The sequence below is a fragment of the Myotis davidii genome, unplaced genomic scaffold (genome assembly GCF_000327345.1).
Source record: "Myotis davidii unplaced genomic scaffold, ASM32734v1 scaffold173, whole genome shotgun sequence".
NCBI lineage: Eukaryota > Metazoa > Chordata > Mammalia > Chiroptera > Vespertilionidae > Myotis > Myotis davidii.
This window is the reverse complement of record NW_006286303.1, coordinates 3,499,647-3,513,420: the sequence shown is the minus strand read 5'-3', so window position 1 is coordinate 3,513,420 and position 13,774 is coordinate 3,499,647. Positions and strand designations below refer to the sequence as shown.

At 42.2% G+C, this 13,774-nt stretch overlaps 1 long non-coding RNA gene across 1 annotated transcript in view; it reads left to right on the top strand.

The window, feature by feature from the left end:
• Positions 1 to 8,908: 8,908 nt before the first annotated feature.
• The window catches only part of LOC107182140, a 12,654-nt gene continuing 7,788 nt past the window's right edge, over positions 8,909 to 13,774 (top strand). The window contains exons 1-2 of the long non-coding RNA XR_001512867.1: positions 8,909 to 8,918; positions 9,457 to 9,460. This is a non-coding gene — a long non-coding RNA (uncharacterized LOC107182140). The remainder of the gene's footprint in view (positions 8,919 to 9,456; positions 9,461 to 13,774) is intronic.

The window sequence follows — 13,774 nt, the reverse complement described above, 5'->3', positions numbered from 1 at the left end:
ATACTTGTGGATTCTAACCTTTAACAAGGAAATAATAACAATCTTACACACACTCAGAAAACAGAAGAGAGAACACTCATTCTATATTATATGACCAGCATAACCTGATGTCAAAAATCTTAAGAAAAGTAAGGTCTATATCTCTCATAAACATATATGTAAAAGTTCTTACCAAAATATTATCAAACAATTTGTGAAAAGAAATATACATCATGATAAGTGGGGTTCATAATGGGAATGCAAGATAGAATTAACATCTGAAATCAAGTTTAATTTACTATATTAACAAAAGAACTCAATCATATGACCATCACAATAGATGCAGAAAAAACTTTTGACAAATTTCAACATGATTTCATTGTTTAAAATGCTCAACAAAACAGAAATAGAAAGGAATTTCCTCATTCCAATATAGAGCATCTATGAAAAATCGACAGGTAATACGATATTTAATGGTGAAAGAATGAATTACTTCCTTCTAAGTTCAGGAATAAAGCATGGATGCCCAATGCAATTATCTCTATTTGACATCATACTAGAAGTTCTAGCCAGTGCAAAGCGGCAACAAAAGGAAATAAAGGGCAAAAATTTGGAAAGAAAGAAGTATAATTGTATTTATAGACAATATGATTGAGTATGTACAAAATCCTAATAAACATACATAATGTTAAAACAATTAAGTGAATTTAATAAGATTATATGATATAAGGTCAATGTACTAAAATCAGATATGTATACAGTAGCTCCTCGGGTTATGCAATTTTCACCGTAAATCGGAACCCACCTACATAAGCACCTACGTCACTCACCTGGAGCACATACACAGCAGTAATGAAGTGAAACAATAAGAGAAATTTAAAAGAAAGATAACAATTCCTGACCTTTACTTGTGGTAAATAAGTAATAAAAAAACATAAAGCACATATGTATATACGTCAAAATGATGGAACTTTTTTTATATATAAATAAGTGGGAGATGGTGACATAACCACAAAACAATGTACACTGAGTCCTACGTAATCTGAGGACTGCCTGTATTTACACTAGCAACAAAAAAACTGCAAAATACATTTTAAAACTATACCATTTATAATAATTATAATACTAAAGTAGCTGAAGATAAATGTAATGAAAAATACACATTATCTCTATATTAGAAACTAAGAAATAAAAAAAATGAAATAACTAAAGCATAATCCTATATTTTGTGGATTGGAAGACTTGATTTTATTAAGACCTCATTTCTACCCAAATTAATCTATAGATTAAAAGCAATCCCAATCAGAATCCCAACAAGCATTTTTGTAGAATTTAATAAACTTATTCTAAAATTTATATAGAAATGCTAAGACATAGGATATATTGCAAAGAGGGTTTATTCTACTTGAAGTCACAACTTAGTGTAAAGCTATAGAAACCAATACAGTATGGTACTGGTGAAAGGCTAGACACATAGTCCGTGCAAATCAATCAGTATAGAGAGTCCAGAAATAGAAATATATGACAATTGATTTTGACTAGGCTGCCAAGGAAATTCAGCGAGGAAATGATAACAGGTAGTGTTGTATCTCATTAGGGAGGAGGGGAGAACGATCTCAACTTTTAATCCATACCTTATAGAAAAATTAACTTGAAATGCATTATAAACCTATGCATAGAAGCTAAAATTCTAATACTTCTGAAAAAAAAAAGTATGTAAGAAAGTTTTTAAAACCTTGGAATAGAAAAAATTTTATAGACAGGACACCAAAAACACAAACCATAACAGAAAATATTTTTTGATAAATTAGACTTGCATCAACACTAAATTTCTCTCCCCTTTGAAAGATAACATTAATTATAAAAAGAAGAAGAAGCAAGTTACACACTGGGAAAAATAAGTGCAATACATATACCTGACAAATAACTTATTTCAATAACGCAGTTTTTAAAAAGACAATGAAATTTTTTAAAAGAGAAAAATACTTGAACATGAAGGCAGAACATGGCCAGAGAGCAAATGAAAAAAATGCTCAACGTCATTTAATTATTAGGAAAACGCAATCAAAACAATGAGATACCACTTCACACACATTAGAATGTCATAATAAAAAGAGATACAATAACAAGTGTTGGTGAGGATGTGGAGGGATTAGAACCCTCATACATTGATGGTGGAAATGTAAAATGGCCTAGTCCCTGTGGGAAACAGTTTAGTAATTCCTCAAAACGTTAAACATAGAGGAACCATATGATCTGACATTTACACTTAGATTTTTACTAGGTATATATTAAAGAGAACTGAAAACCTATATTCACACAAAACTTGTATTAGTATCCATAGCAGCTGAAAAGTGGAAGCAATGCAAATTGGATTAATGGATAAATAAAATCTGGTATACCCATATAATGGGCTATTATTTGTCTATAAAAAGGAATGAAATTCTGATACATGCTGCAATGTGGATGAACCTTGAAAGCATTATATTAAGTGATAGAAGCCAGGCACAAAAAGCCACATACTGTAAGATTCCATTTCTATGAAATGTTCAGATTGGCAAATCCACATAGACAACAGTAGATTGGTGAGATCAAAAGCCTAAGCAACCATTAGGATGGAATGACCGGTCGACCAGTCGCTATGATGTGCATTGACCACCAAGGGGCAGACACTCAATGCAGGAGCTGCCCTCTGGAGGTCAGTGCAGTCCCACAGGAGGAGCACTGCTCAGCCAGAAGCTGGGCTCATGGGTGGTAAGCACAGGTGTGGCAGCAGCACTACCAAACGGGGAGCGGCAGGAGCAGGCGCAGTGGGCCAGGATGAGCATGAGCGGCATGGCGCCCGGCCCCAGTTTTGGCTCCTCCCTGGCCACCTGCCACTTGGTGCACTGCTACATCCCTTGGGGGATATCCAAATGCCAGTTTAGGCCCGATCCCTGCAGGCCAGGCTGGGATTGGGCCTAAACCGGCAGTGGGATATCACCCAAGGGGTCCCAGATTGCAAGAGAGCACAGGCCGGGCTGAGGGACAACCCCCTCCCTCCAGTACACAAATGTCATGCACCGGGAGCCTCTCCTGACTCTGCAGCAGCACTACCAAGTAGTGGTAGCAGGCGCAGTGGGCCAGGATGAGCATGAGCGGCATGGCGCCCGGCCCCAGTTTTGGCTCCTCCCTGGCCACCTGCCACTTGGTGCACTGCTACATCCCTTGGGGGATATCCAAATGCCAGTTTAGGCCCGATCCCTGCAGGCCAGGCTGGGATTGGGCCTAAACCAGCAGTGGGATATCACCCAAGGGGTCCCAGATTGCAAGAGAGCACAGGCCGGGCTGAGGGACACCCCCCTCCCTCCAGTACACAAATTTCATGCACCAGGCCTCTAGTATAAATATAATAATTGACACAAATTTCCAGAATACCTCAGGCATTATCAAATTAGAGTTTCCATTAAGTCCTTCCTGAAAGCCATTGCTGACATGACCTAGTTTTGGGTACAGAAAATATTGTCACTATTTGCATAGAAATTATGATCCTCCCCAATGTCTGTTCCAGAGAGACCAACAGTTTTCTCTTCTCACCCACACACAAAGCAGAATGGGGCATGGTGTTATTTATATAAACTGCCCAGCAAGCGGTTAATTTATTTCTGAGCTTTGACAAGTCAAACCTGGACTCTAGTCTCCTTAATGAAGAGTGTATCTCTAACACTCGTGCTTTCACGCTGGTGATGTTGCCCTTTGCTTGCGGAATTCAATCACCAGTTCAGCTACCAGACAGATTTGAAAGGATGTTCTGTTCCAGGGCTGACCATTAAAATAGCTAAATAGTGTTTGTTTCCCACATCATTTTAGCCTCAGAAAAATCTTCATTTAAAAAGTGAATTTTTATTTTACAGTTTCTATGGAGATTGTTCAAATAATAGGAAACACAAGATCAACTGTACTTGGGAACCAGTATGTGGATATGCCTTTTAGTAAAACACAGTGTATTTTCTTTTTAAAAATGTTTTTACTAATTTGAGAGCAAGAGGAAGGGAGAGGCAGAGAGAAACATCGATGTGAGAGAGAAACTTCGATCAGTTGTTTCCCAAATGCACCCTGACTAGGGACCAAACCTGCAACCGGGGCATGTGCCCTGACCAGGAATCAAATCGGCAACCTTACAAGACATGACAACACTCAACCACCTGAGCCACACTGGCCAGGGCAAACGCAGTGTATTTTCATCTGCAATGTGACCTGAAAGACAAGAAAACACTCTATGGAGAAAAGAATTTGGCTGTTAGAAGACTAGATCTGGTCCTGGATTTGTGGCCCTGTATATGTGTGTGAGAAAGAAACCGCTATTTCATACATGCCATTGCTATTTTGTGTCTCTGTTGCATGGAGTTGAATTTCTACCCCATCAGAAAGTATGATTCTATCAGAATTTCTCTAAGTGGGAATAACATATTGTGTTTAGAAGAAATAATTTAAGTAGAGAAATGAGGTCCTTAATAAAGAGCATGCTTGCTGGTGACATGTTACGTCTGCAAGGTGGGAACATCAGGTCAGTGCTAGACTGCTTGGTTCAAAAGAGAAAAGGTTGAGGATGACTATTAGTCATCCACCTTCCCACACATTGGATGGGGCTCAGTTTCTTCTCTAAATAAATTTAAACAAATTTTTAAAAATATCAATGTGGAAAGGAACTAAAGTACTTGTGTGCCCAAAGTGACTATGTGAACCCATCCAATCCTGTCCTGTCTATGGATTCTGTCGGAACTCTTAAAAATAACTAGAGGAGCCCAGCTGGTATGGCTCAGTGGTTGAGCATCAACCTATGAACCAGGAGGTCACGGTTCTATTCCCGGTCAGGGCACATACCCAGATGAGGGCTTAATCCCTGGTGGTGGGGTTTCTATCTCTCTCTCCCTCTCCCTTCCTCTCTGAAATCAATAAATATGTAAATATATTTTTTAAATCACTGGAGGATGTGGTTCTTAAGTCCCCTTCCAGCACTATCATCCTCTAGTACATTCTCCCTAAATAACAGTGTCCAAGACCACAATCACGGTTCAGATATAAGAAGCAGCTGTGTCATCCCATCTGAGCAACACAGAAACACAGCTTCTGGAAAGAGTCTTTCCTCTTTTTCCTACCACAAGGAGTTATATAAATTGACCTTTATTTATTGTACTAAAGTCTGTTTAACTTTGGGTACAAAGTAAGGTTTCAGGACAGAAAATCCCAGTCTGCCGGAACGGTACCTGTGCATGCTGTACTGTCCCAGTCTCACTGTGTCTGTGCTTACTGTCCCTCATATAGTCTCCTCACAGCTCCAATCAGGCATGCATGCTACCATTCTCATGTGCCTTCTCTTTTAAAGCTACCAATGGCATCCATCTTGGTAAAGCTGATGGGCAGTTTTTAAGCCCTCACCTTATTGTATCTCTCAATAGAATCTGACGTGATCATTCTGTCCTTGGAAACACTTCCTTAATTTGACTTCTACATCCTCCTGATTGTGCTCAGATCTCACCAAGTGATTATGTTCAATATCCTTTACTGGTTTCCCTTTATTGTCCCAAATTCTGAGCGTTGACATGCCTCTTCAAGACTTGGTCCTTAGATGTCTTCTCTATTGTCTGTACTTACGTGAACTCATTCAGTCTTATGGGTGTAGGTACCATCTCTTTTACAATGCCTCTCAAATGTGAGATTCCAGTACCGACTTGCACTTTAGACTCACATATACAGCTTACATATCACTTGGACATCTTCACTTTGATGTCTAATAGGAAACCCAGCCACTTCTGTGTGTTAATGCTTTTCAGCAAATTTGGGTGGTGTTGTTGTTTTTCCTGCCACACTGGCTTCATGACTATTCCTTGAATAAGCCAAGCTCTTGTATTGCCTTTGCTCATACTCTTTAGTGCAAGTGTCACTTCCTCAAGGACACCTTCCTGGTAGTCCTGTCATTTCTTGACCTTTATTCTGCATTATTTTTGCATAAGATTTTTTCACCACTTAACATTATATTATACATTTATTGTTTGTTTTCTATTGTCTTTCTCACTAAAATTCAAGCTCCATAAAAAGGGACTTTATCTCATGCATCTTTGTGTCATCTATAACAATGCCTGACAAGCTGTAAGTATTCAATAAATATCAGTGGTCTATTGATTAATACCTCAAAAAAAAACCAGTTCTCTCAGTGATGTAGCATATATGATGGTTTCTTCTTAAATTAGGTTCCTGGGGAGATAGATTCTATGTGCTGCAAATTCCGAGGGGTTCTTCATGGTGAAAGATGGAAACATCTTTTTAATACTGATGGCTTCTTTGAATGATCTTTAAGACTTTTCTATTATTTTTTAAAAGAAAATTTGCCAATGATAAGTAAGCTAGGAAAGTCTACTCAGAAAAAAATTGAATAGGCGGTATATTCATGCCTGCCCCCATTGATCCACTCAGGAGTCTATGAGCCAATCAAGTAGAGAGAGAAAATAGTTCCAGGAGCTTTTGCATCCATGTTCAGAGCCTGGTTGGCTTGCGACTTCTGTTCTATCACAGAGACAGCCATGATGAAATGGGTTATAAGAATGAAGGTGCGACGGTGTGAAAAATATGGCCATGAATTCCCCCATTCTCTTCTCCAGTGAAAAAGAGAGACCTTTTGGATAACTGAAATTAGTTCAACTCAATGCAATGTAAAAACAAACAAACAAACAAAAAACAACAAACAAAAAAACACACTCCTTGAGCAGCCACTATTTAATGTGTGCCATGAAAGAGGAAGGAAAAACATGAATGTCTATTTCATGGCCCCCAACTAGAGTAGTGTCACAGTCGTCTCGACTACCCTACTGTAAGCTAGCCTCATTTAAATAGAAAGCACATTTCTTTTCAACTCTCCTGAGCTTCTCATGATGTTGAATGGAGAATAGACGCTTTCCCCAATATGGTGATGTTTTGCTACTTTCAAAACAAGCCTAAATGAAATGCATTTCTTTTCACGTTGGCAGAATGGATCACAACAGCTCTCCTGGTGTTATTAGAGTCTATTATCTGCTCCTGATTGCTCTGTACAAACATGCTTTGCTTCTCTTGGGGACATGCAGGAAAAGCCTACAGAAATTCAGCTGCATTGATCTCCTAGTAATGTGGCTGTCGACTTCAATAGAGTTTGTTTGTTGTCTTGGTCACGGTAATTATGGGAAAATAGCTCTCAACAATCCCAGTAGAAGCGGTGTCTTGCTTTGACCTTCTTGTTTCTGCCTGCTTCTTCACTGATAACAAAGAAAAAATTAGGTTTACAGATGAGCCAGGGCTCTGCTTCATTTGGAAACGTTACATGTCCCAATCCAACCAAGGGCCTGGTGTTTAATTGCAGAGCTAAGAAGCCAAAGTACTTGCCATCTAGTTTGCAACCTTCCCTTTCTCTTGGCGGCCCCTCCTCCCACAATAAACCAAGATCATCAAAACCGTGAAACCTTGACCTCTCCCTAAAAATGGTGAGTTGACAGAAGCAAGCACGGGTTTCCTTTCAAATTTGACAACTGGTTGTAAACATCCCATGCACCCAAGTGGTAAATGGTAGTTCATCGAACTGAAAAATGCTTCACCATTTATTCCAAAGAAGTAAAAGCCAAAAGAGGAGAAGAAGGGCTAGAGAGAGGTAGAAGAAAAAGGAAAAGAAAGAGAAAGAGGAGATATAGGTGCCCCAACCCAAATCATCAGTAGTGTGTCCAACACCCATGGATGCTTGGTGTGAGGGCACAACGGAGGCAGCATTGGTGGCAGCTTCTGTCCAGAATATAGAGGCCAGAAGAATCTGAGTTCCCCTGGTATGTGATGGAAATCCCTGGGAGACTTTTGGCCCTCCACATACCCTGGAATGGATGTGTTCAAACAAATCTCCTGTAGGTCTCAAGGAATAGGGAGTTCTTGTATGCCATCTGAGATGAGGCTGGTGAATGAATGGAATGAATGAGGGAATAAATAAGGGAGCAAGTGTAAGAGTTGGAGGTATCAAGTAGTGCAAAGCTATACGGGGGGATTTTAGCATTTGATACACTTCGACATCATAGAGTAGTGTAGAGAGTGATGTCTGAGTATTAGATATTCCAAAGTCTATCCATTTGACTAGAAATACCACCTGATAATACTTCTAGTTACTTTAGTCCTAGATTTCTAGTGATTATGAGCCTGGAACTTTAAGGTTGACCTTGTCTCCTCTCTTCCTCTCATAATCCACATCCAAGCTGTCAGGAGATCCTAATGAGCTTACCTTCAACACATATCCTGAATCCAACCACTTCTCAACAATCCAGTGCTACCTTCCCAGTCCTGGCCACCATTATCTCTTGTCGGGATTGTTGCAGTAGCCTCTGCATGGGTCTCCCTACTTCCATGCTTGTCTCCCTTGGAATTGTTCTCAACTTCTTACAAAGTTGTTAGGTCATGCCCCTCCTGCTCAAAACCCTCACCGGTCGTTTCCATACCGTGGCTATTGTGAATAATGCTGCAATGAACATGGGAGTGTAGATATTTTGAGATAAGGATTTTGTTTCCTTTGGATATATATGTAGCAGTGGGATTGCTGGATCATGATAGTTCTACTTGAGGAACCTCCAGACTGCTTTGTATAATGGCTGGTACCAGTTAACATTGATGGATGAGTTAATTAACTCAATGAGGGAAATGTATATGTATATCAAATCATCACATTGTAACTTCAAGTATCTTATGGTTTTATTTGTCATTTATACCTCAATAAAGCTAGGGGGGGGAGAGCCCTTCACCAGCTTCTCATTTGTCTCAAAGTAAAAGTGACCGTCCTTTAGGGCCTGCAAAGCCCTGCCGACTCACCTTACCTTCCACTCTCGTCCTGCAGCTTTCTCTGCTTCACCCCTCCTGACTCCCTTGCTTTCCTACATGCATCTCGGGGCACTGCACTAGTCATTCCCTCTGCCTGGAACATTCTTCAGCCAAATAACTGCATGGCTTGCTCCCTCACTTTCTTTTTTTTATTAAAATTTTTTAATGTTGACACTATTGCTGATGTCCCCTATGCCCCCCACCCTTTTCCCACCTCCACCCTCCCTCCCGTCCCCCTCCCTTGGCCATTGCCACACTATTGTCCATGTCCATGGGTTATGCATATATATGTTCTTTAGCTAATCCCTTCACCTCTTTATCCAGTCACCCCCACCCCCTTCCCTTCGGGCACCCACCACGTATTCATGCTTCGGCTCCCTCAATTTCTTTAAGACTCTGCTCAAATGTCATTCTCTCCATGAGGCCTTCTCTGGTCACTCTTTTCAACTGCAACATTGCTCAGCACCTGGGACACTTCCCTTCCTGCTCCATTTTTCTCTAAATGTATATCACCATCTGGCACAAGATGTATTTCACGTAAGTGCTTTTATTTATTGTCTGTCTCTGCCCACTAGAGTGAAAGCCCCTTGGGAGCAGGGATTTTTGTCTATTTACCAGAAATGTGTCCCTACCTCCACTAACAATAGCTGACACTGTAGTAGGTGCTCAGTAAATAAATGAATAAATACGTTGGTCATTCTAACTCTGACTTGAGGCCATTGCTCTTTGCAAACTACAATTGATTTACAACTCTCTTAACACCAACTCTCTCCTGGCAGCTGAGAGTGACAGGCAAAGTAAATAGTGCCGAGTAAAACAGTCCATCATCAGAAGCCCTAGAGGCATTGCTAGGGCAACAGAGATTATGTTTTAGCTGGTTTGGACTCAACTGTTTCCTCTCATCATTCATAAATCTGAAGCAGAGATTGGCAGAGAACACGTTGGCTCAGGCCGCACAGCAGTTAGAAGGAAACCTTTGACAATTCCCCTCAAGAAGTCCAGTGACCCTGTCCGAGAACCAGCTGGACTCTGGCAAAATCCCCAGAATTCTGGGAAGCGATGCCTCAGCACAGGAAGTTAATTATCCTCTTCTGGTCCTGCTGACTGGCCATTCCCCACAGAAAAGTTTTTCTCCATAAAACAACAACCATTACGCCAACGCCAACAACCAGACCAATGCCCCTTCATTGCTTTGAATATTTATGTTCCTCACCTACCTATTGGTTTTGAGATTAAAGCCATGATATCTTAGATTGGCTGTGCCTGTGTCCAGATGACATAATAATTATAAGTGGCCTTTTCATAAAATTTTAAGAATGGCCTCTGTGGGTAGACACTCTACCTTGCCTGCCCAGTCTGGGTGCTAAGGTTGGTGGGCCAATCCAATACCTGGCAACACCTCTTCACCAAAACAGTAGAAAGATTAGTCAAGAAGGATTGCAGCCTCAACCAGACAGATTTTACCACTTAGTATGGGCTGAATTGTAACGCCTCAAAACTCATATGTTTAAGTCCCCACCCCAGTATCTCAGAGTATAATTGTATTTGGAGACAGAGTCTTTTAACAGGTGATTAGGTTGAAAGGAGGCCATTCGGGTGGTGGCCTAACCCAACATGACATCCTCGTATGAAGAGGAAAGAGCAAGTGCCCAGAGGGATTGGCCATGTGAGGCCACAGCAAGCAGATGGCTTCTGCCAGCCACGGAGAGAGGTCTCAGAGGAAACCAACCCTGCCAGCACCTTGATCTTGGACTTCTAGCCTCTAGAACTGTGAGAAAATACATATTTGTTGTTTAAGCCTCGCCCCCCCCCCGCCCCCCAGTCTGTCATATTTTATTATGGCAGCCCTAGCAAATGAACTTACAATCTTATTTCTCATGCTCTATTTCTGTTCCTATTTGCTGTCCCACAGATCCTGAAATGCTGAAAACCCTGAAGCTCTGTGTGCCTTTCAGTGCAAAAGCACTTCTTAAAAGTTGCTGCTGCAAAGCTCTTGTAATTGCCTTTAAAAATTACAGCCCACAAGGCAATTCCTACAACAATGATGAGACAGTTGTTAAAATAAACCTCCATGGTGGGGTAGGAGTCCATCTCCCAAGGTAGACACTATAAGGACCCCCCTAACCCTCATACTTTCTCACCAAGCTCTGGGATTCACAGAGGTCCCCTGGCCCAGTCCGGCCCCATCCCTTAGCCCCTGCCTGACAGAAGCTTGGTTCTTGTCCTCCTATTGCCACTGGCTGCTGCCTGTCATCCTCCAATCACCATTCCAGTTATCTTCTTCAAAAACAAGCCAAGGATGACAAAGACGCTCTCCGAAGGTGGGAGAAAGGGACCATCTGAACACATATTTAACAGTGAAATACTGGTGATGTAAACATTAAATTCAAGGAGTGAAAAAGATACCCAGTAATATCATTATTATTTAACATGGTTCTGGATTTAATTATTTAACATGTTTAAACCACCGCCCCAGGTAGAATTTTCTGCTCTGTCCTCTGGGGCCCCACAGGCAATCCGCCACCCTTCACAGAGTCCTTGAAAGCTACATGTTGAGGCTGTCAGAGCCACAAGGTGAAGAAACCGAGGTTCTCAGATTTCTGCTTGGTGAGGTGCCCACTCGTCAGCAATGCCCACTGGGAACTTCCTGTGAGGGAGAAGTAAACTGCTAATGTTTGAGCCCGTCCACATTCATGAGCGTGACTGCTCCACATTCTAGAGTTACCTTACCAAAGGACCCGTCTTGATCATCAGGCGCCTAGTGTTCCTACAGCCGTGCTTGGTGCAGAGCAGAACTTTGCCCTCAGAACCCTGAGTTCCACTAGAAAACAGAGCCTGCTGTTCAAACAGCAGAGTAAGGGGCTTTATTGACACGCAGGAGACAGGCTCTGGAACTGCGGATGGACGCAGCTGTCCACCTTTCTAAAGCACGAGGACACTGCCAGGGAGAAGAAAATGGAATGTATTCGTCCCCAATTCCAATTCTCTTCAAATCTTACAAGTCAGATGGTCCAGATCCAGAGACAATAGAAACAGGGAGGTTTAAGTAGGACGAGGGCAGCTGCACTCTGAGAAGATCGGTCTCTTTGCACCATCACGGACAGATATGTAAAGAGAAGATTAAGGCTGCATAGGTGGAGGGGGAAATCTTGGGTTTGCACTAAAGGACTAAATTAAAAGGCTGACTGAGTCATGTGGCCCAGAGCGGGTCCTGTCCCAGGGTGAGAGGCCCGGACAGTGGTCACTGGACAAGTACAGTGTTTGGACAGATGCCCCAGGTTACTTTCAAATACTCCCACCCCACTGCTCTTCTTGTTCCCCCAAAGTTCATTTATGGAAGAGTCCCAGTGAACTGCATTTGCATGAGATGTGTGTGTTGTTACATAGCACGGTGAAACACTTCCTTCTTTCTCAAGGTCTTTTTTGATTAAAGAACCAAAATTAGCCGTAGCCAGTGACTCAGTTGGTTGGAGTGTTGTGCATACACCAAAAGTTTGCGGGCTTGATTCCTAGTCTGGGCACAAACCTAGGTTGAAGGTTCAATCACCTGTTGGGGGTCGTACAGGAGGCAACTGATGGATATTTACTCACACATCTCTCTCTCTCTCTCTCTCTCTCTCTCTCTCTTTTCCTATCTTTCTCCCTTCTTCTCTCTCTAAAATCAATAAACATATCTTTAGGTGAGGATAAAAAAAGAAGAAAAAGCAAAATCATACCAGCTTTCCCCTGCCCTTTTACTCTCATGGTGAAAAGACAAAACCTTTGGAAAAGCAGGCAGGTGACAATCTACAAAATGTAACCTCAGGCCAAGAAGATGATCAAGAGACGGCAAAGCATCATTGTAGGTGGGGGTTGGAGGCAGTATATGGGCAAGGAGACGTCTCAGAACTCACCACCCTCACTGGCTACTCATAAAGGGTTATACTCAGCATCATTCATTTCCCTAAACTTCTGTCCCATGACCATAAATGCTCATGTTCTCTGCCATGTGACCCCACCCCTGTCGCCACAGCTAATTGAATCAGAGATGGACATCCAACCCAAGGGTAGCCCGTTTAGGGTTGACCAGCAGTGTATGAGATAGCTTGGTGAGAAATCACTACCCTACAGAGATGATGGTGATGAAGGTATCAAACTCTTTCAAGAAGGCAAAATGGAGAAAGGGAGAGGGGAAGACAGGAGATGGGACAGACAGCCAGGTAACTGGCCTCTGGGACACTGTGGATACGAAGCGACCTTCCACTGCCATCATTCATTCTGGGCTGTGACGCTCTGCTGTCCTGTGGGTCTCACTCTTCTCTGGAAGTTGTGTGGCTTTCCCCCAATTCCCCAGAGGCCTGGCAACAAGCTTGAGATTCCTGTTTTCATTATTCCACGTATGTGCTAGTAATACCCGCATGACTTGGAGTGACATAAGTACTTGCTTGCTACCAAGGAGTGGAGTGTGTGTGTATGTACCGTGTGCATGTATGTACCTGTACAATGTGTTGTGTAATGGATGGTGAGGGCAGCATAGCAGTGATAAGCATGGGCAGACAGGGATGTAACAGGGTCAGACAGTCTGGCCATGGGAGTAACAGGAATGGACAAACTCATTTGGGCTTCTGCCCACTTTAGTCCGACACCAGGGCTGTGGCTCTATGTGTCCCTCAGATTCCCTTCCTCTTAAATACATCGCGTAGAGGGAGGAAGGAGTGCATGTCCTTCCTACTTCATTACTGGCGCCTCGTTGTATTGACTTGGAAAGTCAGCTCACCTTTTTTTAAAAAATTTTGTTTTGCCGAAACCGGTTTGGCTCAGTGGATAGAGCGTCGGCTTGCGGACTGAAAGGTCCCAGGTTCGATTCCGGTCAAGGGCATGTACATGGGTTGTGGGCACATCCCCAGTGGGGAGTGTGCAGGAGGCAGCTGATCGATGTTTCTCTCTCATCGATGTT